Source organism: Elephas maximus, chromosome 17, assembly GCF_024166365.1.
Source record: "Elephas maximus indicus isolate mEleMax1 chromosome 17, mEleMax1 primary haplotype, whole genome shotgun sequence".
Lineage (NCBI taxonomy): Eukaryota > Metazoa > Chordata > Mammalia > Proboscidea > Elephantidae > Elephas > Elephas maximus.
Genome location: NC_064835.1, coordinates 75,420,332 through 75,445,681, shown reverse-complemented (window position 1 = coordinate 75,445,681; position 25,350 = coordinate 75,420,332). Strand labels below are relative to the sequence as shown.

Genomic DNA, 25,350 nt, shown 5'->3' with positions numbered 1-25,350 from the left:
CGTAAAAGTCACACACAGCAACTTATATAGGGAATGAGAGGAGAGAAACCAGAAGAGAGAAATGGTGAGGTGGCAAAACATTTCACTATAAAGTGTGTTGGAAGACGGGATGAGAAATTAGGGGTTTGTAGTCCAGCAAGTCTCTGAGTGGTGGAAACGTTTAATGAGCTTGGCCGCTAACTGAAAGGTTGGTGGTTCAAGTCTACCCAAAGGCTCCTCGAAAGTCCTGGCGATCTAGTTCTGAAAAATCAGCCATTGACAAACAACCCTATGGAATATAATTAAAGAGAATGTTGACACATCTTGAAAAATGTAACTAACGTCACTGAACAATTTGTGTAGAAATTGTCAAACGGGAACCTAATTACTTGTGTAAACTTTCACTGAAAACACAATAAAACATTATTAAAAAAAAAAAAGGAAACAAAACCTATGGAGCACAGTTCTACTCTGACACGCACAGGGTCACCGTGAGTCACAATCAACTCAGTGGCAACTGGTCAGGTAGTGGCTAGCGCAGGTGAAGCGTAGAGATGAGTTCTTGGTAATGAAGCAGTTCATGAAACAAAGGAGACATCTCTGCGGCCAGTGACTTCACCCTCAGGCTTAGAGTTATTGGTTGTGTGGTTTCATCAAAACAGCTACTTTAATTTGTGAACATTTTTAGCAGATGAATTATATCCTCGCATTTTGTGACTTCTAAGTGGGGAAAAAACAGCACGTTCTGATGATTTAAAGAATTTAATTTTTAGAAAACCGTTAAGGATTTCCTGCCCGTGAGAGAGACTGGAAACATATTTTATTCTCTTCCGTGTGCACCGTCGCTGCTAATGCCTCTCTGTAATATACTTCCGGTGACGCTGCTGCTAAGGCCGAGTAATGATAGTTGTTTGTGTTATTTTCTTGCCTATTCCAGAGTTTTTTTAAATAAGTTGTGGAAGAAAACTAAAAAAGACTGAAGAATAGTGTCAGACTTTAAAAAAGAATGCCTTTATGGTGTTGATGATGAAGGTGATGATGGGATTGATAATTTCTCCTTAAGAAAAATGGAAGTAACTACTACTATACCCCTTATGTTAGCTTGGAGCCCTGGTGGCACAGTGGTTAAGAGCTACGGCTGCTTAACCAAAAGGGTTGGCAGTTCGAATTCACCAGCTGCTCCTTGGAAACTCTGTAGGGCAGTTCTACTCCGTCCTGTAGGGTTGCTATGAGTCAGAATTGACTCTGTGGCAGTGGGTTTCGTTTCTTCGCGGGTTTGTTTGTTTTATGTTAACTACTCTTTGAGAGAAATATTTTCTATATTTAAATAGCCTGATGTTAGAGGTCAGTGGATCACAAACCTGGTGAATTACTGGCAGACTGTAGAGCTGGGTTTCTGTCCTGACCCTGGCTCCTCCCATACCTGCTAAATCAAAATCTCTGGAAAAGGACCCCTGCGATCTATTGTGGAGCCTCTGTTATAGGTGGGGTTGGGAAATGAGGGCCCATTGTCTTCAGAAATATCTCAGACAGGTTTAGAACTGGAAACCATGGTTTCTGGTTCTAGTGGCATTAGAGAATGCTCTTCTGGAGCAGGGAAGGAAGACTGAGAGCTACATAAAAATAATGCTGTAGTAACACTGTCTCTGCCAGCCAGTCATCTGTCTGTGCTATAGCCAGAATCAGGTGGTGCCTCCCCAAATGTCTTCTTAAGAAACCAGTTAACACTACAGAGAGTGCACTGAAGTGAATACTCCTGACACACGCAAAGCTTCCGACTCTTGTTCGCAGACTATTTAATCTTTGTTTAGTATAAAAAAAAAATTTTTTTTTATAGACAGTTTTAATACGCTCAGTTATTTTTTTCATTCATTAGTTCAGTGAATACTTATTGAGCTCTTATCTAGCGTGCCAGATAAGCAGAGTGGCTACTGAAGGCAGAAAGAGTTAAAACTGAAGTAAAGAAAGAGACAAAAACCTATACAAAATAGTTCCAAGAGCTTAAAAAAATACAGGTGTCGGTGATCATTTAACATTGGCGCAAACAACTCTATTAACACTGATGGGCCTTGCAAGCTGGTACCCAATAAAGCTCTACTCTGAGTGTAAGGGTGGAAAATAAATAAGCCCACCCTATAAAAGAAGTTTGCAAGGAAACCTGCCTGTCTTCACTTGGTGCTGAATATTTGAAACCAAAAACTGGTTCTCACATGAGTTTATAGCCTGAATCCACACTACTTCTGTGGTCCAAAAAACTTCAACCTGTGAATGTAAATTAATGTAGCCTTGGATTAGTAGCTCCTCAATGACCACTGAGGCAGCTGTATGCCAGTCCAAAGCAAATTTATTTATTTCTGAAGGAACCCAGTTTAATCCAGGTCTCAAGGAATTCCTATATATAAAGTTCCAAGGACGATGAGCTCAGGGTAGAAAATATATAAAGTGCACAAGGAAATAAAGCATCCTGTACTAGTGCCAACACAAAAGGCAGCAGAAACAGGCCTGCAGGGTTTGCAGATAATGGCGTTATCCAACAAAGAATATGAAAAACCTAAGTTGAACGTATTGAAATTAATGGGACAAGCTTAAAAACATGAGCAACAATAAGAAACCACGAAGAATGATCAAGCCACTTTGAAAAAGAATCAAATATAATTTCTAGAAATGAAAGATACAAGAATTTAAATTAAAAACTTGGTGAATGAATTAAATAGTGGATTAGATGCAGTTGAAGAGAGAATTAGTAAATGACAAGATAGCATTTGAAGTACAGCTCAGAGAGACAAAGAAATGAAGTATAGAGGTTAGTATAGAGTATAGAGGTTTAGAGACATAGAAGGTGGAATGATGATGTCTTCTGGGAATTCCAAAAAACGGGAGAGGAGAGAGAATGGTGGAGAGACCATATTTTAAAATACTGAACTTACATTCTGAAATGGCCTCGATTGGCAAGGACAGAGCCTAGAGACAGAAGGCCAGTCTGGAGGTTCTGCTATAGATTAGGCAAGAGAAGATGAAGGCGCAGACTCAGATGACAGCTATGAGAATGGAAGGAAATGGCTAGACTTGAGAAAGAGATATAAGGAAGAGCTGACTGGACCAGATTATCAGCACAGGCAATTTTTAGCCCCTGGGAGACTCAGGTGACCACATCCCAGATTTTAGCTATTGCCTCCAAGGAAGTAGCTGCTGCCCTGTCTCTGCTGTGTGTCATGGTGGTGACTTCTAAGATATGTATCTCTGATTTCTCAGCATGTTTCCAGGACCAGCATTACGTGAGAGATTTGATCATTCATTTGGCAAAGTCACTGTTGTTGTGTGCTGATTCCTACCCCAATGGGTTTTCCTAGGCTGTAATCTTTGTGGGAGCAGATCTGCAGGTCTTTTCTTCCATGGAGCCACTGGTGGGTTCTAACCGCCAATCTTTTGGTTAGCCTCCGAGTGCTTAACCACTGTACCACCAGGGCCCCTAAAGTCACTGTATAATGTAAAAAAGCCTACATCTGCATCTTTGAACTCAAGTAACCTTAGGATGCTGTTCTCTAGCTTTGGGGATTCCCAGCCTGGCAGGCCAGCTTGTCAAGGCCAACAAGCCTGTACAGCCTATCAGAAGGAACGATACGGAGACCAAAACACCCAGCAGTGCTGCACAGCCTATCAAGGGGGAACAATACGGAGACCAAAACAACCAGCAAAAGCCCCTTCTAACGTCCGTCTGGGTGTAGAAGGGTTTAGGATTAGCTGTTTCCCAATATTGCCTTCTGACTCAGCATGAAACTGCAAATGGAATGTGTGAGAAAGAAAAGGAAGAGAACAGATGTCTTCTTTCCTTTTCCTTGAAAGAAGGTTATTCCTGAGGATCAAGTGATCAAGCTCCCCATCAAACCTCAGCTCTCCCTATCTGTGAAATTTGGCCAGTCTCTCCCTATCTGTAAAAGTAGGGGCGTGGCAGCAATTTTACTTTTCAAGCTAACATTTATAATGGTAGTATCTACAGAGTATCGTTATCAATTACCATGCTGATATTTTAAAGGAAAAGTCCTCTTCGTTTTTTCAACATGGGAGACAGGAGGTTGGGCAATAGCATCGGTGGCAGATTTACTTTTAGAAACTCATCAGAACTGACATATTGAGGGGGAAAAGGCCTTTCTATCCCTGTCTTTGTCTCTTTTCCAGCCAAATGATTTTGGGCAAAGTTTCTCTTCTCCTGGGAAAAACACTTTCATTATGTTGAAAATGAATTTGTTCACACGTTTAACTTTTTAGAGCAATAATTTTTTTAACCATTAAAAAAAAAAAAAAACGAAATCCGTTGCCGATGACTCGATTCCGACTCATAGTGACCCTGTAGGACAGAGTAGAACCGCCCCATAGAGTTTCTAAGGAGCTCCTGGTGGATTCAAACTGGCAACCTTTTGGTTAGCAGACATAGCTCTTAACCATTAGGCCACCAGGGTTTCCAACCATTTAAATTAAAAAAAAAAAAATTTTTTTTTTTTAAATAGCAACTCATTATTTGTTTATTTGTTTACTTAAGCTCAAAAGTTACATGGAATTGGATTGGAAGCTCAGGAAAGAGCTGCCTGCCCTTAATTGCATAGTAAATCTGTCGGAAAATATCCTACGGCCTCCTCTGGGAAGACGCCAGTCTCCTGCTTCTCAAACAACAGTAGTAGATCCCTCCACCAGCCCAGTGCCCTTTGGTACATGAGAGAAATAAATTGGATGCCAAGGGGAAGGTTACGTCATGGAAGAAATCGCCATTTTATCCAGTAAAAAGGAGCATGTTGATGTTATTAAGAAAAAAACAAAACAAAACTCAGAAACAATTAAAAATCAAATCTCTTGGATGCTGGGGTTAGTCCAATCATTGCCAAGAATATACCACAAAATATCAGTGTTTTCATTTCCTTTTATTCTCATAAAGAAGTGGAATACTCTTTCTATCCTCAATGATAATTGGGATAATAATATTGCCTACTTTTCCCCCAAAAATGACATATGTATGAAAAGACAGCTTCAAAGCTTAGTGAAGAGTTGTCCCAAGATTCTTCTGATTCGACCCTCACGTTCCACCTTCAGCTTCAGGGGGTGTGGCCTCAGAGAGAGGAGGGGGCAGCTCTGATCCAGGCTGTTCCTCAAACCTCGGGTTTGGTACCAACCCCTGAGCAGAGAGCCCTACCCCATCCCAACGAAAGTGAGGTCCACCCTCCACACATCTCCAGCACCAGACGACTGCTTTCCCTTCTCACAGTTGCCCTCCAACTTCATCTCTACTTCGTTTTATCTGTAGTGGCATCTGGAGAAGGGAGCAAACCAGTATGGCCGCAGGGTCACAACAGGTAGAAGAACTATGTGACTTAAAGCAACACTGGACCAGGAGTGGCTGCTGCTTTTTGTCTCCTTCTCTTTCACTTCTTTGCTTACTCCCCATCCCTCGAATATAAAACCAGCATTTACATTTGGCTTATAGCATCTTGGGAAACCCTAGTGTCATAGTGGTTAAGTGCTACGGCTGCTAACCAAAGGGTCAGCAGTTTGAATCCACCAGGCGCTCCTTGGAAACTCTATGGGGCAGTTCTACTCTGTCCTGTAGGGTCGCTATGAGTCGGAATCGACTCGATGGCACTGGATTTGGTTTTGGTTTATAGCATCTTGATGGTTTCTGTTTTTAAGGATTTGGCTGTATATTGTTAAGTGATAAAAGCAAGTTACAAGGATGTATTTATAGTAGGATTGCCTTTTGTTTAGAACATTGTGATTGCTTCAAAATTTGTTTGGAATATATATATATATACATACACATACTTATATAAATGGGAAACCCTGGTGGCACAGTGGTTAAGTGCCACGACTGCTAACCAAAAGGTTGGCAGTTCGAATCCACCAGGCGTTCCTTGGAAACTCTATGGGGCAGTTCTACTCTGTCCTATAGGGTTGCTATGAGTTGGAATCGACTTGAAAACAATGGGTTTTTTTAATACATAAATGTCAATGTGGTTATTATTTTGGGGCAATGGGATGGTGGGATGTATTTTGTATCCTTTTGTTTGTATTTTTAACATAAAATTAGAAGCTAACAAAGATAAACCTTATAAAACAAGGAGAGAGGAGTTAGATTATCCCTATGGGCATAATGATAGAATCTCAACCGCTGTCATTCTTGCCAGGAAGCAAACTTTAAAAAACTTTTCTTACCCAAAGCTTGTTCCCACAGGGATGGGTAGAAACTGCCTTTTGGTATTCAGAAGGAGCAACTGGGTCAATGATATGAAAGTTTCTTTCTGCTCATACTGAAAGATGCAAGTTGCTCAGAAAATAGTACTTTTGTGTGGTAGAAATGACTAAACCAAGAAAGACCTCAACAGTTCCCAAAGTTTAATTCAGGAGGGGAGGAGTCACTTGGGGTTAGAAACGAAAAGGGCACAGGAGGAAGTTAGTGGTTAGGGAAGACAGACGACTCATTCTTTCAGAAGGTTTTTTAATAAAAATCACGTTGTTGACTTAGAAAACACCTACTTTGAAATTATGAGACTATCCAAGCCATATCTTCTCTCCTAACATTTACTTTTCTCTCTAATTTCTTGAGTTAAAGCAAAAAAAAAAAGTAAGTCTGAACCAAATGCAAGGTTTAGGAAGACCCCGAATACAGCACGTCAGCTTGAATAGGAATATCTGTTCTCTCCTAGTCCCTTGGAGCACTCCAGGCAGTACCACTCCTTAGATTTATGATTTTTCTGCAACTTCTTTGGGTGTGTGTGCTGTGCTGGTTGGAAATATGGGAGAACGAACCTGCCCGTTTTTCTTTGGCTGTCTGTAAAGCAGATGCTGAAGTGGTAAATGTCCAGGGAGGTGAAGTCCGGGAAGCACCGAGCTGCCCTGAATGTCTGAACTGTAACCCTCAGCAAGGCTTCAGGGCTGTCACCGGGGGGCCCGTGGTCACCTTGTGTTTCTGTGTATAAACCTCGTGTGCCATCATGGGCTGCATGTGTTGGTAGAGAAGGTGGCAGGAGACTGAACCCAACAGAGAGAAGCTGCCAAGGGATCAATGCCAAGAGATTTTGAAGGCAGAAATCATTAGCAACCCTCCCACCCGGGAGGTCCTCTGATGAATGCAGGAGAAGGAGTGCTAACTCGGTGCAGCACTGAGCAATCAGAACGGCGCTGGCCGGGGTGCGCGGACTGCTGGGCCGTGAGCTGACCTTTTGGTTGCTGGATGGTGAGGAGGTTATTAACCGGCATAGCTGATCAGCCTAGGTCACATCTGATGACTGCACATGGACTTCTAGGACCCTTGGAAGAAAGGCTTGGTGATCTAAACCCCAAATCCACTGCCATCGAGTCAACTTATAGCGACCCCATAGGGTTTCCAAGGCTGTAAATCTATACAGAAGCAGACTGCCACATCTTTCTCCTGTGGAGCCGCTGATGGTTTCGAACCGCCGACCTGTTGGTTAGCAGTCGATCACTTTAACCGCTTCGCCACAAGGGCTCCTTCCAAAAGGTAACAACTCTATGGAACACAGTTCTACTCTAAAACAGGATTGACTCTACAACATTTTTTTTTCTGCTATGTTTTAAACATTCTGTATACCCCACCACACTTAGTTCTGTTCTTTAGACGTAATTTGGTGCTCAGTAACAGTCTGCTGAATTAGTGAACGAATGAATGAGTCACTGAATTGTCTTCGTGCTGCTTTCTGTTTGAACACTCAGGGCAGCTTTGAACTTACCCTATTCCACCTGGCTGGACATTTACAACATAAGCTGCTTTATAAACAGCCAAAGTAAAAGCAATAGGTTTGCTTTCGCATATTTTTGATCGGCACAAATTCACACTTAGAGAAGTTCCAGAAAAATAATAAATTTAAGGAGTGGTACTTCTTGGAGTGCTTCGAGTGACTGTGAGAGAACAAAACATGAGTTGTCGTCGAGCTGACCCTGCCTCATGGCGACCCCGTGTGTGTCCGAGCGGAACTGTGCTCCATAGCGTTTTCAGTGGCTGATTTTTCAGAAGTAGATTGCCAGGCCTTTCTTCTGAGGCACCTCTGGGTGAACTCAAACCTCCAACCTCTCAGTTAGCAGTCGAGGATTAATTATTTGCACTAGCCAGGTGTTCCTCTTCTTAATCAGGCTGACATGCTGTGTTGTGTTTGGTCCAAGCAGACTGCTTCCTACGGGGCAGGTACCGTCTCTCCTTGGCTGTGTCCAGTTTCTGTCCATCATCGGGCACCTGATTTTATTCTGACCTGGCTTCTTTGAACCAGTACCTGTCTCAGTTTGCCAGCAGCTTATGTTGTAAATACCCAGCCAGGTGGAGCTGGGCAAATTCAAAGAAAGAATCAGTACTCTAGTTTCACGAAGAGTAGACCTTGTCCTGAATAGCTTTTCATGGAAAGACTTTTTTTTTTTTTTTTGCATTTTAATCATGCTTACAATTGCTATTTTTATAGGTGAGCCTTGTTTTGTGAAGTGGATTTTTCTGGGTAGTTTTATGTAGATCAGATATCCTCAAGTCTTTGTATTTTTTTCTGTGGAAGCATCTATTATTTATGCTTCATCTTTTTTTTTCTGAGCGAGAACTAGTTTACAGCAATCTTACACAGCGCGGAAGTATTTCACACTGCACCCAAACATTCCAGACTTAGCACGGATTTTAGCTGTGGGGAGAGCAAGGGCCAGAGAAGACGAGTGACGCTCAGGTTTACACTCCTGGTTGTGACAGAGGGGCCGGGCCCGGACTCAAGTGTCCAGTTAGTTTAGAAAGGTACCACACCGTGTTACCTTCCTTTCGGTTTGTTTCTTTACTTCAGTTTCTGGGACAAGTGGTGTACATTTAAATGCATCTAGGGCAGTTCAGCATTAAAGGAGTTGTCTGCATCATTTTCATAATCTAAGAGTATTTTTAGATTTGCAGTATTCTGCCGTGAGAAGTTATCTTATCGAAATTGAGAGGTGGGTCGACAGTTACTAACATTAAGGTTTTGGGTCCTGTTAGTCTTGTGGACCTCACAGGGGTTTGGGAATCTCTTCCCAATTTACCATTTGGCAACTGCCATTTCTACCAAAACCTGCAGTAGTTTTGGAAATAGAGCTGTGGAGTGGGCTGTGGGTTTCCCCTGGGTTTATGGCCGTCTCTGAGGCTTTTCTAAGCTCAGGGAAGACCCATAGCGAGTCAGGGAATCCCCAGTGTCCTTTTCATATGGCTGCCAACCCCTCTCCTTTACATCTGGCTTCAGTCCCTCTTTCAACTAAAGCTCCCTTCAGTTTTCTTGTTTTGTTTTTGCTTTTTTTAATCACTGGGGCATGCCTTGTGTCAGAATGTGAAAGGATTCTCTCCGGACTCCCCAGGAAAGCCTGGGCTGGACGCTGAGTGTGCCTTTGGTTGTCTCTCACAAGCACTGAGTCTCAGTGCACGCTGCGTGGTGCTCCAGGCTCCCTGCGCAGTAAGGGCTTGTCGTCGACGTGGTGCCTTGGATGGGCCCTCCTGGGTCTCCAGGTTTGGACGGGACACTTGTAGAGAGAGATTATGGGTATACTCACTGCAGGAGGCTTTGCGAGCAGGGGGCTTGCACCCCGAGTGATCTTGTCACAGCCTTAAATGACCTTGCGTGGAAGGTGTTAAGAAGCCAGTTTATGCCTCACACTCTCCTCTTTCTGCCCTTTCCCCTTTCTGAAAGGGAGGCTCCATTTCCTCTCTACTTGTGGGAGTTTTGACTAGGCAGCTTCTGGACCAGCACGATGGTGGGGGAGTTAGTGGATTTTCCACTTGGCCAGTCAGAACCCTTTATGTTGCTGTTAGCTGCTGTTGAATCATCCTCCAACTCAGTGGCAACCCCATGCACAATGGAATGAAATGGTGCCTGCTCCTGGGCCAACCCATGATCCGTTGCGGATTGAACTGTTGTGATCCACAGGGTTTTCATTGCTGATGATTGAAAGTAGATTGTCAGGCCTTTTTTCCCAGTCTGTCTTAGTCTGAAGCGCCACTGAAACCTGTTTACCATCGTAGCAACATGCAAGCCTCCACTGACAGGTGGGTGGTAGCTGTGTGTGAGGTGTGTTCTGTGGGAATCGAACCCAGGTCTCCTGCGTGAAAGGTGAGAATTCTACCACTGAACCACCCGTGAGGCCCCAGAACCCTTTGTACCAAAAAAACCAAACCATTTGCCATCCAGTTGATTCCGACTCATGGTGACCCCACGTGTATCAGAGTAGAACTGCGTTTCATAGGGTTTCAGTGGCTTGAGTTTTTGGAAGTAGAGTGCCAGACGTATCTTCCAAGGTGCCTCTGGGTACCAGCCAGGGATCCTAGAACCCGTTATAGGAGACCCTAAATGCTTTTCCCAAAGGTTGCCTAGCTCCACAGTAGCTCTGCGGCCTTATTAGGGCTCACATCCCCTCTTTCATAGCACCCAGGGCTCCTCCCTGCTGGCTTCCGGAGTTTGATGGATGACTGATTTCCCACCTAAGGGCCATTCTAAAGGTTTTGGAGTTTGCAGCATTCAGTTATCACAATTGACCCAATGTATGACTTTATGGCTTCTTTTATGAATAATTTTTTCAGTCACAGTAGAAAGTGTAGTCTGTTGTAGTTGGGCCTTAAACGATCCCATACAATTTTAATTTGTATGGACTTGTGATTTCTATTTGGGGAGAGGGGGCACAGAAGGAGAGAATGGGGAGTGAAAGGCAAGAGGCTGGTATATCATGAGGATGGTATATGATAGTAATGCCAGCTAACATCTAGTAAGCATTTTGGGGGTGCCACATGGAATGGTATGTACCCTACACGGGTCGTCAGATGAACTCCGCACTACAGTCCTGTGAGTAGATGTGAATTGTTGTTGGTGCCGTTTTACAGATGGGAATACTGAGTCTCCAAGAGGTCAGGTGACTTACCCAAGGCCATATGTCTCCTAGCCTTGGAGCTGGGAGTCGCGCCAGGTAAAATGAGCTGCAGACCTGTCATGCTGCAGGTTGGGCCTGACAGAGGCTTGTGTCATCTGCAGAAGCCCACTCTGACTCCTGGTGTTTTGGGAAGGGTATAAGCAGCTGCCTGTCCATGACTTTGTGGCCCTATGTGCGTCTTCTGCGGCTGCTCACCTGCTGGCTGAGCTGCCTGGTTTTGACTTTCTCAGGATGTGTCCCGGCTTCTGCCTGCCAAGCTGGCATCACCTTGCTGTTCCAACCCGACACCCAGGGTCTAAGCGTTGCCCAGGGTCTGATGGTTTTCTTGGTGTCTTCCTGTAAGTTTGTCCTCAACAGCCAACTTGGACCCATCAGTGCTTTAATTCCAGTCTCAGAGCCCTACCTCTGGGATTCCCCACTGTCAGCATCCCCAAGTGACAGGAACATTAAGAATGGAGGGCAGACTCCTCTCAAGCATCTGGAAATTGGTGTCAGGGTAGGACTGGTAAGCAATCCCAGTCAACAGTTCCGAACTCATGAGGCTTCTTATGTCTTTGGCCAAGGCAAGTGTTTCTCACGTTGAGAGAAGATAGCCAAACATGAGGAATATAGCTGGCCATCTCTACCCCCAAAACACTTTTTTTCTCAGCAGTTCATTGTGTTTGCTTTGAAAATTCACAGCTCTCTCTGCCAGCATTTCAAAAACAAACAACCCCACCCTTCTTAAACCACACTGAAGTGCTCTAGCAGTTCAGCTGGTGCTTCATCACTAGTGTTCAGATACTGAGGTGTTAGGCTGCAATTGGCTGAGGTGGGTGGTGTGCTCTGTTCAACGCTCTCAGGCTCAATCTTGGGCAGGAGAGGTCTGCCCCAGCATTGAGAAGAAAACCATAATCCGATCTCAAATTTTCTTCTATCCCATCTCCTTGTCAAATTTTTAAGAACAAAGATGCTATTTGACACTTGGCATTTGGTCCGGTAGCTTCAGATCCATGTATGTTTTTCATCTTGTCCTTTGCAGATCAATTTTCTCCTCTTTGGAGCTGCCTCCTTTCATTTAGGGGGCCACCATGGAATAACTCAGGCAGAGAGTTGTGAGTTGGGGTTAGAGTTAAGCACAATAGGCTGAGAATCTTTTTATTTATTTCTTTTTTGTACTTTAGATGAAGGTTTACAGAAAAAACTAGTTTCTCATCAAACAGTTAGTACACACATTGTTCTATGACATTGGTTAACAACCCCATGACACGTCAACACTCTCCCTTCTCAACCGTGGGTTCCCTATTACCCATTTTCCTCTTCCCTCCTGCCTTCCAGTCCCTGCCCCAGGGCTGATGTGCCCCTTTAGTCTTGTTTTGTTCCCTGGGAGGCTGAGAATCTTGCAGATGCGACATCTTATTGGAGGCCTCGGTGGTGGGGGTGGGGGGAAGCATTTTTCTTGTATGCACACAGACTTGATGGGACTGTGCTGCCCAGGCCATTTAAAGGAAGTTTTAAAATCACAGTTGAAAAGAAGTAAGAGACAAAAGAAACCAAAAACGTTTTTCTCCTTCCTCTAAATATCTGTAGGATAGATGTGGTAATGGTAGGTTTATGTAATCTGAGGTTCCTTTATTGAACAATCAATAGACCATCCCAGTACTTGGGACGCATTAAAACCTACTGCGAATATGTGGCGTGTGGACATTTAAAGGCGTCGATAGTACAGTGTGGTATGTGTGCAAGTTAAGTGACTTCCTTTTCATTCCCGATTTATCTACTGTGAACATTTGAATACAATACTTGGTTTATGAATTTTTAATCTAGCTTTTATTTAAGGATTTAACCATATGCACATTTTATTAGCTGGATGCTGAGCTGTTCAGAAATAGGCTGATGTGCTTTTTAGAAAAGGATGTTGTTGTGTGCTGTCAGGTTGATTTTGATTCATAGCGACCCTACAGGACAGAGTAGAATTGCCCCCATAGGGTTTCCAAGGCTGTAGCCTTTATGGGAGCAGATCACCAGGTCTTTTCCCCCACAGAATGGCTGGCGGGTTCGAACCTCTGACTTTTTCGTTAGCGGCCGAGTGCTTAACTGTTGTGCCACCGGGGTTCTTTAGAAAATGATACACCCACTTCCAGTACACACTGGGACATGAATTGGGCTTGGGTTCACTCTGGGAACCATGAACCCACCGCTCCTGAACATTCAGGGCAGTCTACAAAGTGGACTTCTCTGTAGCATATTAATAGCTCATACTTGGAAGAACAAAGACCATTTTAAAAATAGTGTAGTCACAAAGAAGGTTGGTTTGGGGGTTTCGTTATTATTCACAGTGCAGCTTTCTCCATGGACCCCAGTGTTGGGGCCAAATCTGCAAGCTGGCTTTGGCAGCTTCTCTGCCAGTCCCCACGTTCCCCCATGTCGACTATTGGGAAATGAATGCCTGCTTTTGCGACATAGTGTGAAACTCAGGGAAAAACAAGGCAGACATCTCGTTTGCATGGCTGTGTTTATTTTCTCATCAGCAAACGTTGCCTGTCATGAAGCAGTGAACAGTTTTGGTATGGGATGGGACAGTGCCAACCTCGAACAGATGTTGGGAAAAGACTCAAGGAAAAATCAGTGTTTCTCTGCTGCTCTTACATATACAATGTTTTTTATGTGAGTTCCAATTTAGGCTACGTTTGAAATGTCCCAGCAGCTGAGTTCTGTCCTCTCTGCTGCAAATCTGAGCTGATGAGGAATTTTAGGTGGTTTCCCCCCATCAGATCTGTTACTTAAAGATCAACTCTATTTTCTACAAGAGATTTTTTATTTCCTTATTAAAATTCGCTGGATTCTGTGAAACTTCATTTGAGCTTCTCTCAGTAATTATTGAAGGGGAAAGGGGGCTTGTCAGGCTCGCCCGGCCTCAGAGGCAGATGCTGTTGGCACGCATTAATTTCCTTATGTCAAATAGCAGTATTAAGGCAAGCCAGTTCATTTTAGGCAGCATTTTTTTCTTTATTTGGGAAGAGGGTTCTGGAGCCCTAAGGCTGGGAGTGGAACCAATTGTGCTCAGGCATTAATCATGCTGTTTGACTGCTGTTCGACCTCTGGGTGCTCAGATCTGGACTTGAGACAAAGCCGGTCCTGTGTGAAGAGATACCCCAAGGTTAAGCTGGTAACGTTAAGGGGAAGCTCATGGCGGTTGTGTGGCCCCTTTGATTCAATGAGAAAGAAGATATTGTCTTGCACGGGAAAATTGAGAAGGACGAGGGAATGGGGAGGGAAGAGATGGGAGAACTCATGTGGCTTTTCATGTGCAGCCAGTTTCTTTTTTCTTTTGAAAATACACTTTAAGTTGGGCTGATACTTTTCTGCTACCTAGTGAAGAGATTAGTGCAAACTTCCTGTGGATAAAAGAAAGACATGGGGCGAGGTCACCTGGAATAAACTACATTAGGGGATTGTTGGTGGACCTGTGAGTTTGTGTGCCTGAGAGAGTTTAGTGCCATGGGGTGGATTGGAATCGTTCATTCTACCTCTGTTCTCTGCTCCTAGCTGGGAATCAGGGCTGAGAAGGAAGGGAAGATTTGGTAGGGTTGTCCAACCCACAAAATGGGCAATGCTTACTTTCCTTACCAGTCACCACTGAGTTGATTCTGACTCATGGCGACCCCATTGTGTCAGAGTAGAACTGCACTCCAGGAGGTTTGCAGTGGTTGACCTTTTGGAAGCAGGTCACCAGGTCTTTCTCCCAAGGTGGCTCTGGGTAGATTTAAACCACCAATCTTTCTGTAAGTGGCTGAGTGTTTAGCCGTTTGTACCACCCAAGAACTCCTTTATCTATTCAATCTTCAGAGTTTATGCTGTCACCATTCTTCCTGGTGGGCCACCTAATTTTGGATCTTGCTTAAAGGCTGGAAGGTTATGAAACATCAGCCGCTGGACCCTAAGAAATGATACTGTTGAGAATGATATGACCTGTTCTACCTCACGCAGTGTCAACTCCTTAAGGTTGATGGCAGCATTCATGTTCTTCTAGTGGAACACATTTCAGAAATTGCATCATCACTTGCTTGCCACTTGCCCCTTGATGACAGATATTGTTAACAAGTATTTGGTGTTCTTAGTTTAAAAAGATATTCCTTATATGTTACAGATTAAGTGTTTATCTCTTCATTTACAAGATTAAAAAATCCACAGAGGATTACCGTTACCCGTTGCCTTTGAGTCGATTCCAACTCATAGCGACCCCATAGGACAGAGTAGAACTGCCCCATAGAGTTTCCAAGGAGTGCCTGGTGGATTTGAGCTGCTGACCTTTTTGGTTAGCAGCCGTAGCACTTAACCATTATGCCTTCAGGGTTTCCTCTCAGAGGAGTAATATCCTGCATATAAAAAGAACACTAAGAAAATAACAAAAAAATGGATGTTCTAATAAAAAACTGGGTAAAGGACATTTCAAAGAAAAAAAATGCTAACAAACACATGATTGTATATTCAGTCTCACTAATCATTTCAAATTAAAACAGTAAGTTTTTTTTTGCCTTCAGTTAACAAAATTTAAAAACATCAACAAGACTGAGTGCTGGTGAGTGTTTGGAGACTATGAGTATGGGTGTCAATTGTGCAAACTTTCCAGAGAGTTATATGCAGTGTTATGTGTCAAAAGCCTTAAAACGGTGAATAGTCTTTCACCAAGCAATTCCACTTACAGGAATTTATTCTAAGGAGATAATTGGGCAATTGTGCAGAGATCCGTACACAAGAATATTTATTACACTGTTGTTCATAATTGCAAAAAATTGAAAAGGACTCAGATGTCCATCAATGTTGGAATGGTTAAAGGAGTTACCGGACTCTATCATCACAGCATACTATTTAACTAATAACATTTTATTTATTTAGAGAATGGTCTATGGCTTGATGTGAAAGGAAGAAACTGAGTATAAATCAGGATATATATATTTAAAATATGTATTTCTATCTGTATATCTATTTCTATTCTATATATATCATTGGAAAATAAGTCTAGAAGGATATTCCCTAGATTATATATTAATTGTGTTTTTTTCTTTCTGACATCTTTACCGTGTTTCCTAATTTTTTTTTTTAAACAGCTTTATCGGGATACAATTCACGTATCATATAATTCATCCATTTAAAGTGTAAAATTAAATGGATTTTAGTATACTCAGAGTTGTGCAACCATCACCACAATTAACTTAGAGCATTTCATCTCCCCAAAACAGATCCCATATCCTTTTGTGGTCATAGTTTTCCCTTATCCCCCTCCTCCCCAGGCCTAGATAACCACTAATCTACTTTTTGTTTCTATGGGTTTGCTTATTCTGAACATTTCACATAAATGGAATCATATAATATGTGGCCTTTTGCGTATGGTTTTGTTCATTTAGCATAATGAGTTCATCCTTGTAGCATGTATCAGTATTTAGTTCCTTTTTATGGTTGAATAAAATTCCGTTGTATGGATATAAAAACCAAAAACCAAACCCATTGCCATTGAGTCCATTCAGATGCATAGCAACCCTATAGGACAGAGTAGAACTGCCCCATAGGGTTTCCAAGGAGCAGCTGTTGGATTCGAACTGCTGACCTTTTGGTTAGCAGCCGAGCTCTTAACCACTGAGCCACCAGGGCTTCTATATGGATATTCCACATTTTATTTATCCATTCTCAATTGTTGGACGTTTGAGTTTTTTTTTCACTTTTGGCTGTTATGGATACTGCTGCCATGAATATTCATATCAAGTTTTTGTGTGGACGTATGTTTTCATTTATCCTGGCTATATATTTAGTGGTAGTATTGCTGGGTAACTCTATGTTTAACATTTTGGAACTGCTAGACTGTGTCCTAAAGTGATGGTACCATTTTAAATTCCCACTAGCAGTTTATGAGGGTTCAAGTTTCTCCACTCCTCACCAGCACTTATTATTATCTGTCTTTGATTATAGTCATCCCAGTGGGTCTAGGAAACCCTGGTGGCATAGTGGCTAGGTGCTATGGCTGCTAACCAAAAGGTCAGCAGTTCGAATCCACCAGGCGCTCCTTGGAAACTCTATGGGGCAGTTCTACTCTGTCCTATAGGGTCGCTATGAATCGGAATCGACCTGACGGGAACAGGTTTTTTTTTTTTTTTTTAAGTGGGTCTAATTTGTTTATGCAATGTAAGCCCCCTCAATAGATTTTCTTTTTTAAAGCAATCTCTTATTTTGAGTTCAAATAAAAGGGGACTTCTTTCCTGTGAATATGTCATTCTTAAAGCAAATAATTGAGATCATAAAGGAGTAAAGAAACAGAGAAATCCTAAGGACTTGCACATAGATAATCCAATTATGAATCTACTTCCTGTGAAAAATAATGTTTCATTGAGATATGTATGTTAAATATGGGGAAAGGATTTGGCATAGTTGGTATGGAGCTTGTACTTGTAGATAAATGCGGTATATATGGAACCCTGGAACCCCTCCAAGATAAATGATTGGGCAGGACTGAACCCCTTCTCCTGAACTCTGAGTTGTGCTTCCCTGCCTTTGTGTGCTCACTGCTCAGTCTGGGGTGCCCACACCCCTAATTCCATCTGGGAATCCCAGCTTCATCCTTCAAGGCCTAGCAAAGATACCGTCTTCTCAATGAGGCCTTCTCAGATCCTCTGAAGTGGGAGTGCTTGTTCTGTTTTTTGAACGCTTCCTCTTATAGGAGACTTACCGTTGACCCCTGATAATCTAGTTATTTGTGTCTCTGTCTTATCTCTCTTGTGAAGACGACAGTCTTTGTGTGAGAAGACCATCTTTGTATTTGCTTCACACACTGCTAATGAACGGTGTCACTAATGATTTGGGATAACATCCCATTGAAATGCCATCAGCAAACTGCAGTGAAAGCCTTTGAAGAGAATCCAATGTGCCACTCTTTTATAACACAGAATTATTTTAAAGATTTTGTTTGTTATTTTTTTTTTTTTTAGCTTTGTTAGATGATTAGAACAGGGTGAGTATAGAGTTAAATATACTATATTTAACATTATATTTAATGAATATATCCTATTCTATTCTAATAGACAATTGATATAGAATTAAAGATTTGTATTTTTAAACCGTTCACCCTTAAAGAGTGGTTCTCTGGGATGAAGCCAGGGCACCAGTATTTTCTAAAAGCTTCTCTAGGTAACTATAATTTGTAGCCCTAAGAGTAAACGTAGTTCCACATGGAGATTTAAAAAAAAAAAAAAAGGCCCTATATATTGAAATAGTGAGTCCAGGCCATGGCTCTTATTTTAGAACAAGGAGGCTGGTAAAGAACAAGTCAAGATTTTGTATGTGGTTGGCAAATTGCTTTGCATTTCCTAGTTGCCACTGGAAAAATGAAAAAAATTCAAGTACTTTTAAATGCACACGTTTTACGTGAGGCTTTGGTAAGCAATTTTGATTTTGTGCAACTATGGCTTCAAGAAGGCAGCGGCTTGCAGAGGCTGTCATGCTGTCTCCAGGCTTGCTTTGTGTCAACCTTTTCTCCACTTCCTGCAAGCTGGAACAAAACAGAATCTCTCCTTCCTGGTTTCAAGCCTCTAGAGATGAGTTGATTAATAAAACATAAGCAGACCTCTTCAGGTATTTCTGGTTTGTAGCTCTAAACGTAAAAAATAGTATTTATGCTTCTGAGTTCAGGCCACTCTACTTTGGCATAATACAGCCCCTTTTATTCCTGGAATGATTTTAACATTTCAAAATGCTTTCTTATTTATTATCTCACTATAAAATGAGGATGTGGCATTAGATCATATTTCTATTGTAGATATTGTTAGCTGCCATTGGCCCCCAACTCTTGGTGACCCCATTCACAACAAAATGAAATGCTGCCCGCCTTCATCCTTTCATGCTATAATTGGTTGTGGATGGGACCATTGTCATTTTTACTGGTTAATATTTGGAAGTAGATCTCCAGGCCTTTCTTCCTAGTCTCTCAGTCTGGAAGGTATACTGAAACCTGTTCAACATGATAGCAACATGCAAGCTTCCACTGACAGATGAGAGGTGGCTATGCATGGAAGTGTATCAGCTGGGAATCGAACCAGGTCTCCCGCATGGAAGACAAGGATTCTACCACTGAACAACCACTGATCATATTTCTACCCGTTGCTGTCGAGTTGACTATGACTCATAGTGACCCCATAGGACACAGTAGAACTGCCCTTAGGGTTTAGGGATGGCTGATGGATTCGAACTGCCGGCCTTTTGGTTAGCAGCTGAGCTCTTAACCACTGCATCACATTTCTAGTCCCTCCATATTTCAATTACAAACACACCACTCTCCTATCTCTGCACCCTTTCTAGCTCAGTCACCCTAGTACTCCAACAATCTTTCGACCTTGCTGGGACCTAAAACCCTCCACCTGGACTAGGGTGGGGTAGTGGGGGTGAAGAGAAGTAGTCATGTTCGTGAGATACTTTGAAGGAGGTGCCAGACGGTTCATCCACAGCAAGAGCTGTGTATCCAGGTATACCGATGCAAGTAGAGCAGAACAGCGGTGGGAACCTACAGAAGTTCTCCAATTGCTTCCACCCCAGCTTGTGTCCTCACTTCTTTCCTCACCCAGCTTAGATCACATGTTCGCCATGAGGAACACCTTCTTGATTCCCCTGCACCCTCTTTCTTTTTCATACTTGCCTGCCAAAATCCCAGTCTCAGTTAAAACCAGCCCTCCCTCCACATCTACAGTAAGGCAGCTGGAGAAAACCTGACCTTGTTAACGGGCTAAAGTCAGCGCTCAGTGCTGGCAGGAATCCCACCCTACTTTCCTAGTCCATTGACTCCTGCGTTCTCCTTGATGGTGGTTTCATGTCTTCCTCAAACCTCTAATATCCCTGGCTCCCTCTCAGCTGTTGACCTGAGAAAATAGAAGCAGTTGAGCAGGGTAGAGGGTATGGGATGGGACAGGGTTGTCTGTTGCTGTGGGTGAACCGTCTGGCTCTACCTTCAAAATATTTCGTGAATCCGACCACTTCTCTTCATCCCACTACCCCATCCTGGTCCACCCACCACCATCTTTCACCAGGATTATTCTATTAGCATCCTAATTGGTCTCCCTGCTTCTGCCTTTGCTTCCTATAGTCTGTTTTCCACCCAGTAGCCAGAAGGATCCTATTAAAGTACAAGTGATATCACATCGCTCCGGTGGTCAGGCCCTCTAATGCCTTCCCATCGTCTTCAAGGCAAAATCTAAAGTCCTTATAATGGCCCTCAAGACCTATGCAATGTCCACTTCCTACGGATCTGATATCATCTTCCAGTCTCGCCCCTTCTTTCACTCTGCCCTATCCACACTGGCCTCCTTCTTATTCCTTAACATGCCAGGCACCTTCCAGCCACAGAGCCTTTGCTCTTGCTGTTCCTTCTGCCTAGAACACTGTTCCCTCAGATATTCATGTGGTTCAAGTCCTCAGGTCTTTGCGCAAATGTTTATTTATTAGTAAGGCTCTCCCTGTCCAACTTATACAAAAAAACAACTCTGCCCCACTCCATCCTCTCTACCTTACTCAATTTTTCTTCATAGCACTCGTTACCATCTAAGAGGCCATGCATTTAGTTGCCAACTAGAATGGAAGCTCCACGAGGCCAGGAACTTTGTTTTATTCACTTCTCATCCCAGAGTCCAGAACAGTGGCTGGTACACAGTAGGTACTCATTAAATAGTGAATGAGTTCTTCTGCCCTGCGGGTGTTGCTGAGGCCAATGAATCATGCCATACAGAGGTTGTTTAAAGTGATGGAGGCAGACAATGTCAAAGCAGGATTGTTGGGTTGTTAGATTTTGGGTGGAGAGTGTCCTCCTGATATTGCTTCTGTCAGAGGCTTTCCTAATATACATTTCAGACTGCACAGAGTTAAGACAGAAACCTCAGAACCAGCCTCCTACTAACAGTAGGCGTCATGCTGGGAAAATCAAGGGCACAGAGTACATTTGGGGGTGGGCAGAAACCCAGCCCAGGAGCTCTCTGCAGACATAAAGAGGCAGCCACGCAGGGACAGCGGCAGCCAGAGAGCAGTCTGGGAGAGTTGAGGAGTGTGTCTGGGAAGGCTTGTGACAAAAGAGGGGGTGGAACTCATGAAAAGAAGTTCATACAGACTTGGCATCCAACAATACAACATTGAATTTATAGATGTCTTTTTCTGAAAGTCTTTATTTTTTATTTAATTGTACTCGCCCTGGGGCAAGGTCTATATTGTTAGGTGCCATTGAGTCAGTTCCGACTCATAGCAACCCTATGCACAACAGAATGAAACACTGCCTGGTCCTGTGCCATTCTCACAATCATTGTTACGCTTGAGCCCATCATTGCAGCCACTGTGTCAGTTCATCTTGTTGATGGTCTCTTCTCTTTCATTACCCTCTACTTTACCAAGTCTCCAGGGACCGAACCCACCTGATAACAAGTCCAAAGTACATGAGATGAAGTCTCATCATCCTCACTTCTAAGGAGCATTCTGGGTGTACTACCAAGACAGGTTGGGTTGTTCTTCTGGCAGTCCATGGTATATGCAGTATTCTTCACCAACACCATATTTCAAAGGCATCAATTCTTCTTCGGTCCTCTTTATTCATTGTCCAGCTCTTGCATGCATATGAGGCGATTGGAAATACCATGGCTTCGATATGTTTGGATATTTTATTTCCTCTTGGATGGGTTTAGAATAACCACTTCCAAACCTGATAGGTGCATCATCTGTAGTTTATGTCCGCTAATCTCAAATTTAAATGTGGTTTCGAAGTCTTTTAAGTTGGGCCCAGACATCGCACTGGTCCATGTGGATCTTGTGTGGAGCTGAGGATACATGTGGATCTCAGGGGGAGCTGAACTGGGACAAGAAGGAATGATGGATTGCATGAGCTGTGTTAAAATTGGCCTCTATCAGCATTACATTGTCAAGGTGTCATATTTTTAAAAGGGCTTAAAGACTTGAACATCCAGAAAACATTTCCCAGACTTGTTCTTTTGTACATACATAATGTTAAAGCCCTGAGAGGAAGCTACTAGAAAAGGGTCCCTGCCTTCGGTTCCCACATCCTGTCACATTCCTGGGAAGGAGTTTTGGTTCTCACTGGGGTATATGTATTGCACTCAGGAAAAGTGCAACCACACTTCCTTTCGAAGGATAGGATCGTGCGTCTCTACAGCTGCTGAGGTGCTGACACAGCGCAGGTCGCCCAGCCCTGGTTCTCCTGGGCTGGGGTTCAGCAGGGCTCCTTCACAGCTGCGTGTGGCAGTGAACGTGTACACTTCCTAGACTAGCTCTTTGAGCAGGCCAGGCATCTCCTGAGGGGCAGATGGCAGTACAAGGTGTAGCTTGTCTGTAATATGGTGATCCCCGGGTGGTGAAAACAGTTAACGTTCTCACCTGCTAATCACAAGTTTGGAGGTTCGAGTCCACTCAGAGGTGCCTTGGAAGATAGACCTGGCGGTCTACTTCTGAAAACTCAGTCGTTGAAAACCCTATGGAGCACAGGTCTACTGCGACATACATTGGGTTGCCATGAGTCGGAGTTGACTCAAGGGCTACTGGTTTTTTAGTGTGACAGAGTGAAATTCCACATGGATGGGCTCAGGCTTTGGTCTGAGGTGTCAGTAGCAGGTGACATTACTCTGAGAGTAAAGGAGAGTGTTGTCACATTGAGGGCGCAATCTGGTCTGGATCCCCAAAGGGAACACGGTCCTTTGGTGTGCTGTCCAGCGGAACTTTCTGTAGAATTGGAAATGCTCTATAGCTGCACTGTCCAATATGGTGGCTATGAGCCAGTCACATGTGGCCGTTGAACAACTGAATTTTTAATATAAACTAATTTTCACCAATTTAGATAGACACATGTGACTAGTGGCTATCGTATTACAAAGGACACTCTAGACACTTAGGTGGTAGACAAAAGAGAATAGATGGGGAAATTGAGTTTGTGAAGTCGTTAGTTGGGCATGCTAATATAATTCTAGCAGTGAACTTTATGTACTAGTCAGTTTGTTTTTGCTGTTTGGCATGTGAATAGTAATGATAGTATAGTAATAACAACAACAACTAAATTTAATTTGGTGCTGACCTGTGTCAAACATTGGGCTAAATGCCTAAATGACGTCACGTAATGCTCACGGTAAAGAGCCCTGCTTCCACAGTGGTTAAGTGCTCGGTGCTAACAGAAAGGTTGTTGGCTTGAACCCAGCAGCTCCACGGGTGAAGAAACCTGGCCGTCTGCTTTCCGTAAAGATTACAGCCTAGGAAACCCTATGGGGCAGTTCTACCCTGTCCTATAGGGTCGCAGGTTGCTATGAGTCAGAATCGACTGGACAGCTCCCAACAACAACAACAATGCTCACAGTAGATCTCTGAGCTGATGTTATGGTTGGCCTCATTATGAAAACTGAGGTTCCAAGGAGTTAAAAAATCTACCCTAGATATGCTACCTTATCACAACACCTTTAAATGACCAGGCAGGGATTTGAACTTGGTTTATTCTGACAACTGTGCTAAGCCTAATGAATGAATAAAGAAAGAAAGAAAGAAAATTTATGCTGCCTGGGAAGTGAAAAAGTATATTCAGCTTACCCTCAGGTCAGCCACATTAACCCTCTGGTACACCCTTTCCCAAAAATCCCAGTGCCAAATCTGCCTTCTTTTGGACTGCAGGCCCCTCTTAGAAACATTGAAAGCTATTGACCCTGTGTTCAGAAACACACGTATTTATACAATATAACATTTGTATGATTTTAGGGTGCTCTTCTGAGCCCAAGGCCTCTCAGTTAGAGTTCCCTGAGCCGAGGTTAAGCTCCGGTGCCCCAAGGAAGCTGGCAGGGAGCTGGTTGTCCTGGGTCCCAGCGGGGTGGAGATATTCATGGAGTACCCCTTCCCTTGCTGAAAGATGAGAGGCTCACCCCTGAGGTCTGGGTATTGTCCTATGAGAGGCTTCATGGATTGCAGTTCATTAGTTCTCAGAGATTTTTAATAATCCTGCCAAGATGGGAAAATGATCCTAGTAATTTCCCTGAGCTTGCTTTCTTTTGGGCTGTTTTACTGTTTTGCTAGAAGTTTCCTTAGGGCTTCTTAGGTGGTGATGAGGCAGGCCTTCGGTTACAGTGAGGATCTGTGCGGAGATACTTAGGAAAGAGAAGGTTTCCTTTTGTCAGTGACTTGGACTTTCCTCAGAATCTCCACCTGGCCTTGATCTTCTTATTCCTTATAAAAAAATTATAATAGATTTAGAAAGTTACATGAATCACATATTCAGGAATTTCCGTCTGTGGTGATGTTTGTACATGATAAACGTAATCAACGTCACGGAATTGTACGTGCAAAAAAAGTCAAAATGGCAAATGTTTTGTTATATACCTTTTTACCACAAAAAATATATAAAATATATGGAGAAAAAAAAAGAGAGAATTTAAATCTGGTTCTGCCACACCACTTCTTAAAACTCTCCAGGGTTTCCCGTTAAAATTAACACAAAACCCAGACTCCTTACAGCAGCCGACAAGCCCCCTTGGTATGCCCTCCTCCTTCTCTCCATCCCTCTTGCGCCTGCCCTTACCTTCTGTCCTGTGAAGTCACCAGGCTCGCCTTGCCTTGCCTTAGGGCCTTGTGGCAGCTGCCTTCCAGAAGCCTCCTCCTTCAAGTGACGGCAGAGCTGCTGTCTTCTCAAGGCTCATCTTAAATGATTCCTCTCAGAGTGGCTTTTGTCCACTACCCTATTTAAATCACCCAGTTGCCACCTCACTGCCAGTCAGTCTTATGTTACCCTATTTTATGTTCTTTGTTATCTGAAATTATAATTGCTTGTGTTTAATCTGTCTCTTCTCACTAGAATGTAGGTTCTTTATTTGTCCAGCAGAGCCCTGCTTGCCTAGAATGGTGCCTGGTACATAGTGTTGTTATTCGGTGCCATCGAGTCGGTTCCAACTCACAGTGACCCTGTGTACCACAGAACAAAACACTGCCCGGCCCTGCACCATCCTCACAATCGTTATGCTTGAGCCTGTCATTGCAGCCACTGTGTCAATCCATTTTGCTGAGGGTTTTCCTCTTTTTTGCTGACCCTCTATTCTTCCATGGGATATAGTAGCTACTCAATAAATATGTTTTGGATAAATTTTAGCCATTCATCTGCTTATACCCCATATTCTCACCTAAAAGATTTGCAGTAACTTACAGGAAATAAAGTTAAACAGTAAAATTTAAATTAAAAAGATTACGTGAAATAAAGAAGAAGCACTATATTAAAACAGGCTATTAGAACCAGATAGGAATCCTGGTGGCACAGTGGTTAAGCGCTTGGCTGCTAACCCAGAGGTCAGCAGTTCGAACCTACCAGCTGGCTCCATGGGAGAGTGATGTGGCAATCTGCTTCTGTAAGGATTACAACGTTGGAAACGCCATGGGGGCAGTTCTACTCTGTCCTGGAGGGTTGCTGTGAGTCAGAATTGACTAGAT

At 43.2% G+C, this 25,350-nt stretch overlaps 1 protein-coding gene across 3 annotated transcripts in view; it reads left to right on the top strand.

Moving 5' to 3' along the window:
- RASA3 (RAS p21 protein activator 3) overlaps positions 1 to 25,350 on the top strand; it is a 269,176-nt gene that overhangs the window by 97,066 nt on the left and 146,760 nt on the right. The gene's annotated exons all lie outside the window — the stretch shown is intronic.